We start from the raw sequence: 12,163 nt of genomic DNA, 5'->3' as shown, positions 1-12,163 counted from the left end.
CTTTTCTGGGACAATCATGGCTATTCATTTTTTCTCTGTGTTTTCTGGAAAAGCTGATATAGGTTGATCTCTCCACTGATGCAGAATGTTAGAATAATCCATGGATCACTGGATAAGCAATAGAGTGTCCATACAAGGACACCAGTGTCTCTGTAAAACATTGGTACCTATTGATTAATTAAGTGAAATATTCTCAACGCTAATGCTGATTATCTTTACATTCGACAGACTTATTGTATGTGTAATATCTGACAAGACAAGTTATGTGGTGAATGCTTAATCTGTACAGTTTTAGGCTTCCATTAAATATATGAAATCTATGAGTCCTCTCTGTTTATAGGACAGTCCCCTAAGGACAGGTATATTATATTCTATGCGATGGTCACTTTAGTTGCTAACCATTGAATACAATATTTGACTGAATAAAACCCGGTATAACACAAGGAACACATCAGCACTTACTCTTCCCTCGGGTCTGTAATATAATCAGTAGATCCAGGCTTGTTACATGAAGCAGCCGCTTCAACAAAGGAATCAAAGGAAAAATCCAGAGAAGGTAAAAGCCAGCCTTGTATAAGCTATGTGGGTGGCTGTTACCTTCTTAGTATTTTTTTTGCTTACGATTTATATTTATTAATGTTGAGATTGTGTGGAAAAACTTGTTTTATGATGATATGAACCAAAGTTTGGTTGATATACAAGTTAGTACAGGCTTAAGGCATTGGTTAAGACTAATTCTGGACTAACCCGGAGTCTCAGGGTGAACCCCTGCTTTCATTAGCCCTACTCCCCATCTACTTTCTGCCCGCTTAAGACAGACTGGGGCTAGAAGAAGGAGAGCTCTAAATAGCCTTCCTTGGGAAGTTCCCAGGTTTCCTTTTACCCTTGAAACTAATTTTAAAGTTGTTTTTGGAAAATTAAGCTATACTGTATATGACCTTATAAAGAGTGGACTCTATGTTTAATTTATTGCCTAGCGGAGGTGTCTACAGAAGAAAAAATGATATGATATGCATTAAAATGTTTATTTTAGAAAAAAGTAAAAAAAAAAAAAGAAAATATTTCATTCTAGATTCCCGCTTCTACCAGTACCCATGACCAGATCAATAACACATATAAATACTGGCGATATTAACAAAACCAAACCAAGAGATTCCAAACAGGGCTACAGAAAGCAGATATATTGATCCATGTGCTAAGGTAAAAATAAAGGGCACCTCGAACCACACTTAGGTAAGCTCTTAAGAGTTATGTCTATTTACGGAGCTATTTAATGTTGGTTTCTTGCTGGGCTAGATCATGTAGTGACTTGTTATAGTTGCAGTAAGGGATATCTGCTATTGCATTGTGACACACGCGAATATGTATTTCATTAATGTTTGTTCCTAAATCTCCTCAACCTGAATACTGGAAGCCTGACATAAATTCTACAAACATACAGGTTTTGCTAATCAATAACACTAATTATAATTATGACAACAATAATATAACCCCCTTGAAGACACATTACTACTAACTAGAAAGACTAGAATAGAATCCAGGCAAAACACATATAAAATAAAATTGAGATAAATGAAATCCTTGAGTGGCAGCCAGAGTAAAAAATATGTTTGGAACCAATACCACTAAAAAAATATAAAATGTAAATGTTATTTAGTGAGAAGTTACCTTTTAACTATGTGGAGTAACGAATAGCCTAACTACTTTAATGATAAAGCATCTGTAGGGTTAATTATATACTATGCCATATGTTAAGCAATTTATTTTTTTTCTAAATTTAGCATTACTAAAAACAAAAAATGTATCAAATTACATGTTTCAAAACAATATTGCATTCGACATATTAATTTTTCAATTTAATTCATATGGATTTTGTAGCACAAGATTTCCCTGCCTTATTATATGCAAAATATTATCACTAAATTATCTGTGTCAAATTAATTATGAAAAAAACAACCTTGGGTTTCAACAGGATTTCTGGAGATGCTATTTGATTAATGGGAATATTATATGCTAACATGCTATGATAACATACACAGTCTATATAACAGCACAAACAATATTACCATATCAAGAAGGTTAAAGCATTTCAGTCTGAGCCTTGTTACCAGATCATTTAATTTGTTTAGTTACTCTATCGAGTTATGTTGGTTTGCATTCTAACAAGGCTTAATGCTAACACATGCCTAATTTGCAAAGGTCATCTCAAATTCTATTAATCTTTCTCGCTAACAATATGCCTCTGGTTCTTTGAACCATGTGGTTTCATATTTAGTGTTACTGATCACACGTAATTGTCTCAGTTTAATCATTTCAAAGAAGACAGAATAGAATAGAATTGATAAAGCGAGTGTAGATAGCCAGAGGAGGGCACCATTCTCCATTCTATGTTTTACCAGCGCTAAAAACACTACATTCTGCAGGCATAACATTGGATAAATATAATATAACATTTATTTTCAATTTGCCCACTGAGAATGTTTTAATATATATATATATATATATATATATCTGTAAATGTAATTGAAACCAATGATTCATATATTCATATATGATACTATAATAATTAAAACTAGCATTAACAGCAGCTTTTGCTTCATTGAGTTTTGTAAGAACGCTTGAGCAAAGCCGTCCTTACCTGTTGTTTCTGTAAGTCAATTTTGATGTGATATATGGCTTGTTACATCCTGTCTACCCATTGTACAGCGCTACGGAATATGATGGAGCTATATATAACAATACATAATTACATAAAAAATGAAATAAGACACCGTGTTGCTCTATTCACATTTTCTTGTATTTCAGTTCCAAGTCGGTATGGCAGTCCAGTTGGTATGGCATTCCAGTAAGACAAAAAATGTCTTACCTGTTAAAATCAACATATTCAGTATTAAAGTAAAATGTCACTGCATTATATTTTGTATTGAATTAATGATTTAACTAGTGTAATAATTTTGATGTGAAATTATAAAATTGTATGAAATATGCATAAAAGCTTTTACATTTCAGATTCTTAGGGTCTTTAAGGCAGCACCCCAACATGTTCAAATTAGCTCAGTTAATATGTACAACAAAAATCTCCAAGACTGTAATATATTTTGTTAAAACGATAATAGTATGTGCACATTAAAGGACTTATTTACATACCTTACTCATTTTACCTAATTCTGTGTTCCCTATGTTCCAACATTTTTCTATTTTTACAAATACAAATACGTCATGTAAATACACTGAAGGGGTAACCACTGTATTATAATTACTGTTGTAAATTTGCTAGTATGGCACTCTACAGAAACTATATTTGTGCCAAACAATATATGTCTATGCTCCTCAGAGGCGTATCTACTGAAAATAGCGCCTATGGCAAGCACTGAAATTGCGCCCCTGTCCAAATATCTAAAACCAATTTACTAGCCCCTGCTGCCCATATATATAAGTATATAAATATTAGACCCTGCTGCCGATAGCAGGTATAGATCAACACACAAACCCAGATCAATTGAAATTCACTTGTGATCTCAGCACTGAAGGTATATATCAAATAAACAGAATCAGACATACAAATCCTGTATTTGCAGGTATACAATAATAATATATGAAACGTAGCATCGCAGGTATAGATCAAATAAATACATGGAAACAGCATTTCAGGTATTAATCAACTGAATAAGACATATTAACCCTGTATTTGCAGGTATACATAAATAATGTATGGAAACATAGCATAGCAGATATGGATCTACAGAATAACACAAAAACCCAGCTTTGCAGGTATAGATCAATTGGAATTCACATAAAAACACGGCATTAAAGGTATATTTAAAACCCCCTAAATTACAGGCATAGATCACAGGTTGCACACCCCAAAGCCAGCCCTGGCGTCCACACTGCCCACATAGAACCTGACCAGCACCCAGATTACACACATAAGAGTTGCCCTCTTTGTCCCCAAATAGCCCAGCACAAGTCAACTTTATCCCCAAACAGTCCGGCCTGTGCCATCTTGGTCCCCAAGGCTCAAACCTCCTGCTAGTGCCATCTTTGCCCTTCCACAATTATACATCTATGATACACAAACACTTTTACAGTCACTCACTAATTCACACTTTCATTCAGACAACTCATCCACACATTAACTCATGCTCTCCTTCATTCAGACAACTCATCCACACATTAACTCATGCTCTCCCTCATACAGACAACTCATCCACATATTAACTCATGCTCTCCCTCATACAGACAACTTATCCACATATTAACTCATGCTCTCCCTCATACAGACAACTCATCCACATATTAACTCATGCTCTCCCTCATACAGACAACTCATTCACATATTAACTCATGCTCACCCTCATTCACTCAATGCATCCACACATTAATTCACACTCTTTACTTATATCTACCCCCTCTCCTTCCCTTATCACTTTGTAACCCCTCTCCTTCCCTTATCACTTTGTACCCCCTCTCCTTCCCTTATCACTTTCTAACCCCTCTCCCTCCCTTATCACTTTCTAACCCCTCTCCCTACTCACTATCTACCCTCTCCCCCTTTGTAGTTCTCTCACCTTGAGGTCCAGCGACGGGAGCAGGAGGCTTCTGTCTTCCAGCACTGTTGCAGTGCCCGCTGCTTCACTGCTGAGCGCCGTAATATGACGTATGCAGTGGCGTCTCCAGGTTTCATATTTAGGGGGGGCACATGGGGGGCCAGGGACCAAAGTAGGGGGGCCAATTATAAAACGGTACATATACACTATATATATATATATATATATATATATATATATATATATATATATATATATATATACACACACACACACACACGTTAGACGTGCATTTTTAACTACATAATATGCACTTATCTCTTTGAAGTAAAGACTGTGATTAAAATATGATTTCAAAATAACAGCTTAAGTGACAGTTATTTTTCATTCTTTAATATTAGCCCCTGCTGACAATATATATAAATATTAGACCCTGCTTCCGATATATATTAATATTAACCCCTGCTGTGGATATATATTAATATTAGCCCCTGCTGCGGATACATACTTATATTATACCCTGCTGCCGATATACATAGAAATTATACCCTGCTGCCAACATATATTAATATTAGCCCCTACTGCCGATATATAGTATTAGTCCCTGCAGCCAATATATATAAATATTAGCCCCTGCAGCCAATATTTATTGATAATAGGCCCTGCAGACAATATATATTAATATTAGCCCCTGCTGCTGATATATATAAACATTAGTCCCAGCTTCCGATATATATTAATATTAGCCCCTGCAGCCAATATATATTAATATTAGACCCTGCTGCCAATATATTTGCCACACTGACTGCAGATCAGGGGAAGACAGTGAGAGTCAGTGCAGTGTTCCCTCCTTCTGACTGCACCGTGACATTGAGAGGTCCTCTCCCCTGTAATCATCCCCAGAGTCCCTTTGTCCCCTCATTCACTAAACCATAGCGCTCTTTTACTTACACCCTGTAGTTCAGGTATAGATCAAATAAACAACACATGGAAACAGCACATGCAACTGAATGAGATTAAAAAAAAACTTGTATTTGCAGGTATACATAAATAATGTATGGAAACATAGCATTGCAGGTATAAACCAACAGAACACACAAACCCAGCATTGCAGGTATATATCAACTGGAAATCACATGTACACTCAGCACTGAAGGTTTAGATCAAATAATCAACACATGGAAACAGCACTCCAGGTATTGATCAACTGAATAAGACATGCAAATCCTATATTTGCAGGTAAACATTAATAATGTATGGAAATATAGCCAATACAGATGAACAGAATGACACAAAACCCAGCTTTGCAGATATAAATCAATTGGAAATTACATATAAACTCTGCATTAAAGGTATAGATAAAACCCCCTAAATTACAGGCATAGATCACTGGTCACACACCCCAAAGCCAGCCCTGGTGTCCACACTGCCCACATAAAACCTGACCAGCACCTAAGTTACACATTATGTCAACTTTGTCCCCAAACAGCTGAACGTACGCCGTTTTTGTCCCATAAAGACCTCTCCCTCCCAATCTATCCTATCTACCCCCTCTCCCTCCCAATCTATCCTATCTACCCCCTCTCCCTCCCAATCTATCCTATCTACCCCCTCTCCCTCCCTATCTACCACATCTCCCTCCCTATCTACCACATCTGCCTCTCTATCTACCACATCTGCCTCCCAATCTATCCTATGTACCCCCCTCTCCCTCCCAATGTATCCCATCCACCCCCATCTCCCTCCCAATCTACCCCCTCTCCCTCCCAATCTACCCCCTCTCCCTCCCAATCTATCCTTATCTACCCCTTCTCACTTCCTATCTACCTCTTCTCTCTAACCCCCTCCTAACTTTCTAACCCCCCCTTTGAAGTTCACTTACCTTGGGCTTGTCCAGCGGTGAGATCGCGAGGTCTCTGTATCCCTGGTTCTGCCGGCTTCACTGCTGGGCGCCGGATATGACGACATATACCGGCGCTCGGCTTGAAATGCCGGCACTGCGAACCAGGAAGAGGCCTCGCGGTCGCGGAGAAGAGTGAGAGGCGCCGAACGGTTGCTGAGAACTTATTCCTCAGCAACCGCTCGGCGCCTCTCACTCTCTCCTCCGGGTCTATTAAAAAAAAAAAAAAAAGACGGCGTTTCAATTGGGGGGGCACACCGGGGGGCACAGCATGATGTAGGGGGGCCATGGCCCCCTCTGGCCCCCCCCCTGCCGACGCCACTGGACGTATGGCCTCTACCTCCGTCCCGGTGCCGGCATTTCATGCTGAGCGCTGTAATATGACGTACCAGCGAGCGGCGTTTAAACGCTGTCTTTTTTTTTATGCGGGGGAGAACGAGGGGCGTCGAGCGGTTGCTAGGCACCCCTCTCTCTCCTCCGCACCAAAAAAAAAAAAAGACAGCGTTTAAAAGCCGCTCGCTGGTACGTCATATTACAGCGTTCAGCATGAAATGCCGGCACCGGGACGGAGGTAGAGGCCTCGTGGAGGAGAATGAGGGGCGCCGAGTAGTTGCTAGGCGCCCCTCTCTCTCTTCCGCATCAAAAAAAAAAAAAAGACGGCGTTTAAAAGCCGCTCACTGGCGCACCCCTTTCAAATGGCGCCTATGGCACGAGCCATAGGTGCCATACCCTAGATAAGCCTCTGATGCTCAATTTCTCTAGTATTAACTGCATTTGAAATCAATTGGAGCAAAAGAAGCCAACCCCATGTATTCTAGGTAGACATCAATATTCAGCTAGAAATAGAGGAACTTGACAGCAGATAAGAACTCATTTACTCTGCCTATCCTTCCTGATTCAGGACTCAGACCTTGGTCTTAGATTTAGAAGAGCCATATGCCCATTCCATGCATATTTAAATTCTCTTCTGGATTAGCCTCTACCTCTTCTGCTGGGGGGGGGGGGGGTATTCCATTTATCTGCCACCCTCTTGATAAAGTAAAACTTCCTTACATTACATCTAAACCTCTGACCCTCTAGTTTTACATTATGACATCTTGTTGTAACATTTCTCATCCTTTAAAATTAACTTTCCTTCTCTATTTTGTTAAACCCCTTTCAGTACTTCAGTGTTCCTATCACACCTCCGCTGTGTCTTCTCTCTTCCAAGCTACACATATTGAGGTCCTTCATTATTACTATTATTATTATTTTTATCTTTTATTTATATAGTACCAACAATTTATGCAGTGCTTAATACAATACATATATTCAAGGGCTATGACAAGATGAGAATTGACAGGCTAAGACAAACCGATACATTAGGTGAACAGAGCCCTGCTCGCAAGCTTACAATCTTGAGGGAGTCTTTCCTGATACAAACCAGAGGTCTCTCCAGAGATCTGTAAAAAAGAGGCATAACCTCCACCCTCTTTCTGCTACTAATGCCTCTAGCTATACAACCCAGCACACTGCTTGCAATTTCAATAGCTTTATTGCATTGCCTGCTTATCTACTTGCATTTGCTGCTGCTACTCCTATTTATGTTACACCTGCATGAACAGTACTGAAGTCTGTTTTCTGTTTTTAATAGAGTCAGTCAGGAGGACAAAACAATAGGACATAAGTCATTGTTAACCCCAAAATTTAAAGAATGACTGCACCAATTTATGTGCACATGCAAAATAAACTCAAGCATTTTTTTTTCATGAAAATAGGACTGAAGGGATTATTTAATGTAAACCTCATAACTGCACATTACTGGCTACAAATATTTGATGTTTATTCAATTAAATGATACATTGTGCTTAATTTATTTTTTGTCATAGAATCACTGGTGGAAGTGCCAGCAGCAGTCTAGGGAAGCACTAGTAAGCCAGGGGGAGGGTAAGAGTGGCATACAGGGCCGGCCTTAGGGGTGTGCGACCTGTGCGACCTGTGCGACCGCACAGGGCGCCATGGTAGCAGGGGCGCCTGCCCGGGATTTAACTTAAAACATCGTTTTTCTTTTTTTTTTCTTTTTTTTAAAACTTTATTTAACATCATTCATGTTAAATAAAGTTTAAAAAAAAACGATGCTTTAAATCCCGGGCAGGGGCGCCGAGTGGTTGCTCGTGAAGTTCTCAGGAACCGCTCGGCGCCCCTTACTCTCCGTGACTCTGTTGCGGTGCCGGCATCTCATGTTGAGCGCCGGACTATTCCGGTGCTCAACATGAAATGCCGGCACCGCGGCAGAGCGAGAAGACGGATGCCTCCCGCTCTCACCGCAGGACTAGGTAAGGGGGGGGTGTAGTTTGAAGGGGCAGAGGGGGGGGTGTAGTTTGAAGGGGCAGAGGGGGGGTGTAGTTTGAAGGGGCAGAGGGGGGTGTAGTTTGAAGGGGCAGGGGGGGTAGTTTGAAGGGGCAGAGGAGGGGTAGTTTGAAGGGGCAGAGGAGGGGTAGTTTGAAGGGGCAGGGGGGGTAGTTTGAAGGGGCAGAGGGGAGGGGTAGTTAGAGGGGGGGTAGTTTGAAGGGGCAGAGAGGGGGCAGTTTGAAGGGGCAGAGAGGGGGGTAGTGAGGGGGGGCGCCAGAGGAGTAGTCCGCACAGGGCGCCACAACGCCTAAGGCCGGCTCTGGTGGCATATGGGGGTATAAGGGCTTAGAGTGGCATAGAGGGGTTAAAAGGAATATCAGGGAGGCAAAGTGGCATATAGAGGGTTAAAAGCCATATCTGAGAGGCAGAGTGGCATATAGGGGGCCATAAGGCATTTCTGGGGGCAGAGTGGCATATAGGGTGGTATAAGGAATATCTGGGGGGCAGATGTGCATAACTGGGGGCAGGTTGGCACATAAAAAGATAACATATATATAAAAAGATAACATATATATATATGAAATATAACATATACATACGTTATGGTGGGGACAAGAAACATTACATTGTTAAAGAATAGGCAATTAGCTATATATATATATATATATATATATATATATATATATATTTATATACTCAAAGTGGACATCACACCTTAAGATCTTTGTGTAGACTGAAACACTGAGAACTAAACTATTTTGTATTTCTATTCTTTTTAACGCAGCCAGTACAATAGTTTAATGCAGTGCAAATGCAATGGTCTGGATCATTGTGTATTATATGTAACTAAATGTATCGTGAGTTTCATTGCAATTTATTATTTTTTTGTACTGCAATAATTTTTTTGCACACTTTAGTATAAAAAAAATGCAACATACAAAAAGGAATCTTGAAATTTAGTATGACATAAAAAAAAAAAAAAATACCTTCTAATTAGCAGTTGGAATTCTTTGTTCATGCTTTGTTCATATGTTGAAAAAAAATAGGTACAAAGCTAAGTGGTTGTACTCTGCATCGCTGCTACTGACTTCCTATTCTTTTGACAACATGGGTGGGTGGAAGGCTGCTGAGCTGTGTTTTATGAGGACAATCTCTTTTAGTTCTGGTTTATTACATGGCTAATTAAGCAAGGTCACTGAGCTCTTTTTTAAAGTCTGTCAATAGAGACATCACTGGTATGGTTTTCCTAAGATTGTTTACCTTGAGCATATGCAGGGAATCTAGAAATTACTTTCATGTATCTCACAGTAAATAGGCAGCTCTTACCATAATGCACAATGATATGCCATTCAATTAATTTTTTCCCCTAATATGTTGTACTGTCTGAGTGATCGAGTGCTGCCTTTATATATATATATATATATATATATATATATAGTAATCTCTGTAATTGTTATTAAGAGAAACCTTCCTTAAAAGCTTTTATATGCTGATAAAACTACTGCATATTTTATGGTTTATGTACTGTTTGAAAACACAGATTTATAATTGTGATTAAAATAATATCAAGAGTGGTATATAATAATTATATAAGCTATAGTGGTGGGCTGTGCACTGGGAGGTGAGCGCTCACTGGGTTCATGTTCAGTGATGTTCTGCAGTAGTAGAAAGGCAGCTTAAATCTCGTGGAATCAGGGCTGAAGATAGGTGTCACACGAGGTACGCGGAAATATGTATTTTAGTGAATGTGTGTGTTGCATTGTTGCATAGTGATGTAGTGTGTGTATGTCCCTAGATCATTTTTTGTCCAGCTTTTTTAATATGGAATATAAGGGCGTGGACACCCTGAAATGTATTTTGCAAAGCAGTAGAACCCTAGGGTTCCTTAGACAGGCTGCACATCTAGGTTAGTTATTAAAAAAAACTAAAAGCAAAAAGTGCTTCTTTATTTATCTGTACTCAACTTGGGAGAGGCACTTCTTTTGTTATGTGACCTCTTTTACCCCGGTGCATGGTGAATCACAAAATGATGAAATGCAAACTTGGATAAAACACTTTGCTCATGAACCATATTGATTAATTGATGCAAAGCTGAGTACAAAGTCTATGTATTTCCACTATTGTAGATATTACATGGCTTGGATCTTCTATATGTGTATAACCTTTGCTGCAAGAACTTTTTCAAATGTCAATAAACAAATGAAAATCCTTGTCCTTGTCTAACATTCACACATTTACCTTTTTTTCCCCCTTTCATTCCCTTTTAATGCTGATGCTAAGATCACCCATTTAACGGAGACCTTAGTCTGCGATGTTATGTCTCAGGGCCTTAGTTTAAGTTAAAAACAAATATTTATATGTTAGCATTGAAATGTTTTACCTTAGGTACCACATTTTCATTTTTAACTAAAACAAGTTGTACTGGCAATTCTTTTATATATGGTACAGACCAGTTTCTTTTCTTTCTACTATTTCTTATGTAAGTTCTTGAACTTGACCGAGTGTCTTCATTATGAGTACTTAGCTCAATTTGAAAGAATGACATTGATGTGAAAATATCATTGGATTTGGGCCATGGCAGTGAAAAATAACAACCAGAAATTAAGTATTATAGATATTTCTAGGAGCAGAGCACAAGTTACATTCATTAGCAGTTATTGTGTTTGGAAGGTTATCCAGCTTGTATAAGAAGGGGACTTGATGAATAGCTTTAGTCCTGAGCTGTAAAATTCTGGACCTACACAATCAAACAAGTAAAAACTAAGTTGCAACACACAAAGTCTGGTCATCAATCAAAATCATGTAAAGTTCCTCCGCTCTGAAAAAAATCAAAAGCTTTTTTTCATTGGTACTGAAACAACTATATTAAAAAAATCTTATTTTAAAGTTTTAAAAACTTCCTCACCAACATTAAAATTATCAATCAAAGAGGGAATATAAAAAATTAGATCTCTCTTGTGATGTAATACATGCTTCCCAACTCTCCCGCTTTGAGCGGGAGAGTCCTGATTGTGCCTCTATCCTGCTGTCACACCAAGCTCTACCTCAAAGCAGGACTGAGGTAGGGCGAGGTAGGGCTCGGCAGGGCAGCAGGATTCAGGTCTGTAATCCTGTGGTCCTGTGCATGCACAGTAACGCTGTCCGTAGAAGTTGGGAGTTATGGTAAAACATTGGTCATGGAAATATAATATAAAGAAATCAAGACAAATGAAAATATGGTCTAAACCTCATATATTATATCATAGCTCTAAAGGAAATGAGTTTGTAGTTACCCTTTACCAATAAAAACAACAGTATGGGCTCGGGGGGTGGAGCGATGACGTAGCACGGCGGGCGTGCTGTGCGCGCGGTTTGTTGGAGTAGGGGCGGCAGGATGAATTTGGGC

The sequence above is a fragment of the Sceloporus occidentalis genome, unplaced genomic scaffold, assembly GCF_023333645.1.
Source record: "Sceloporus occidentalis isolate IW3139 unplaced genomic scaffold, rSceOcc1.0.p SCAF_27, whole genome shotgun sequence".
In the NCBI taxonomy this organism is placed as follows: Eukaryota; Metazoa; Chordata; class Lepidosauria; order Squamata; family Phrynosomatidae; genus Sceloporus; species Sceloporus occidentalis.
This window is presented reverse-complemented; position numbering follows the sequence as displayed.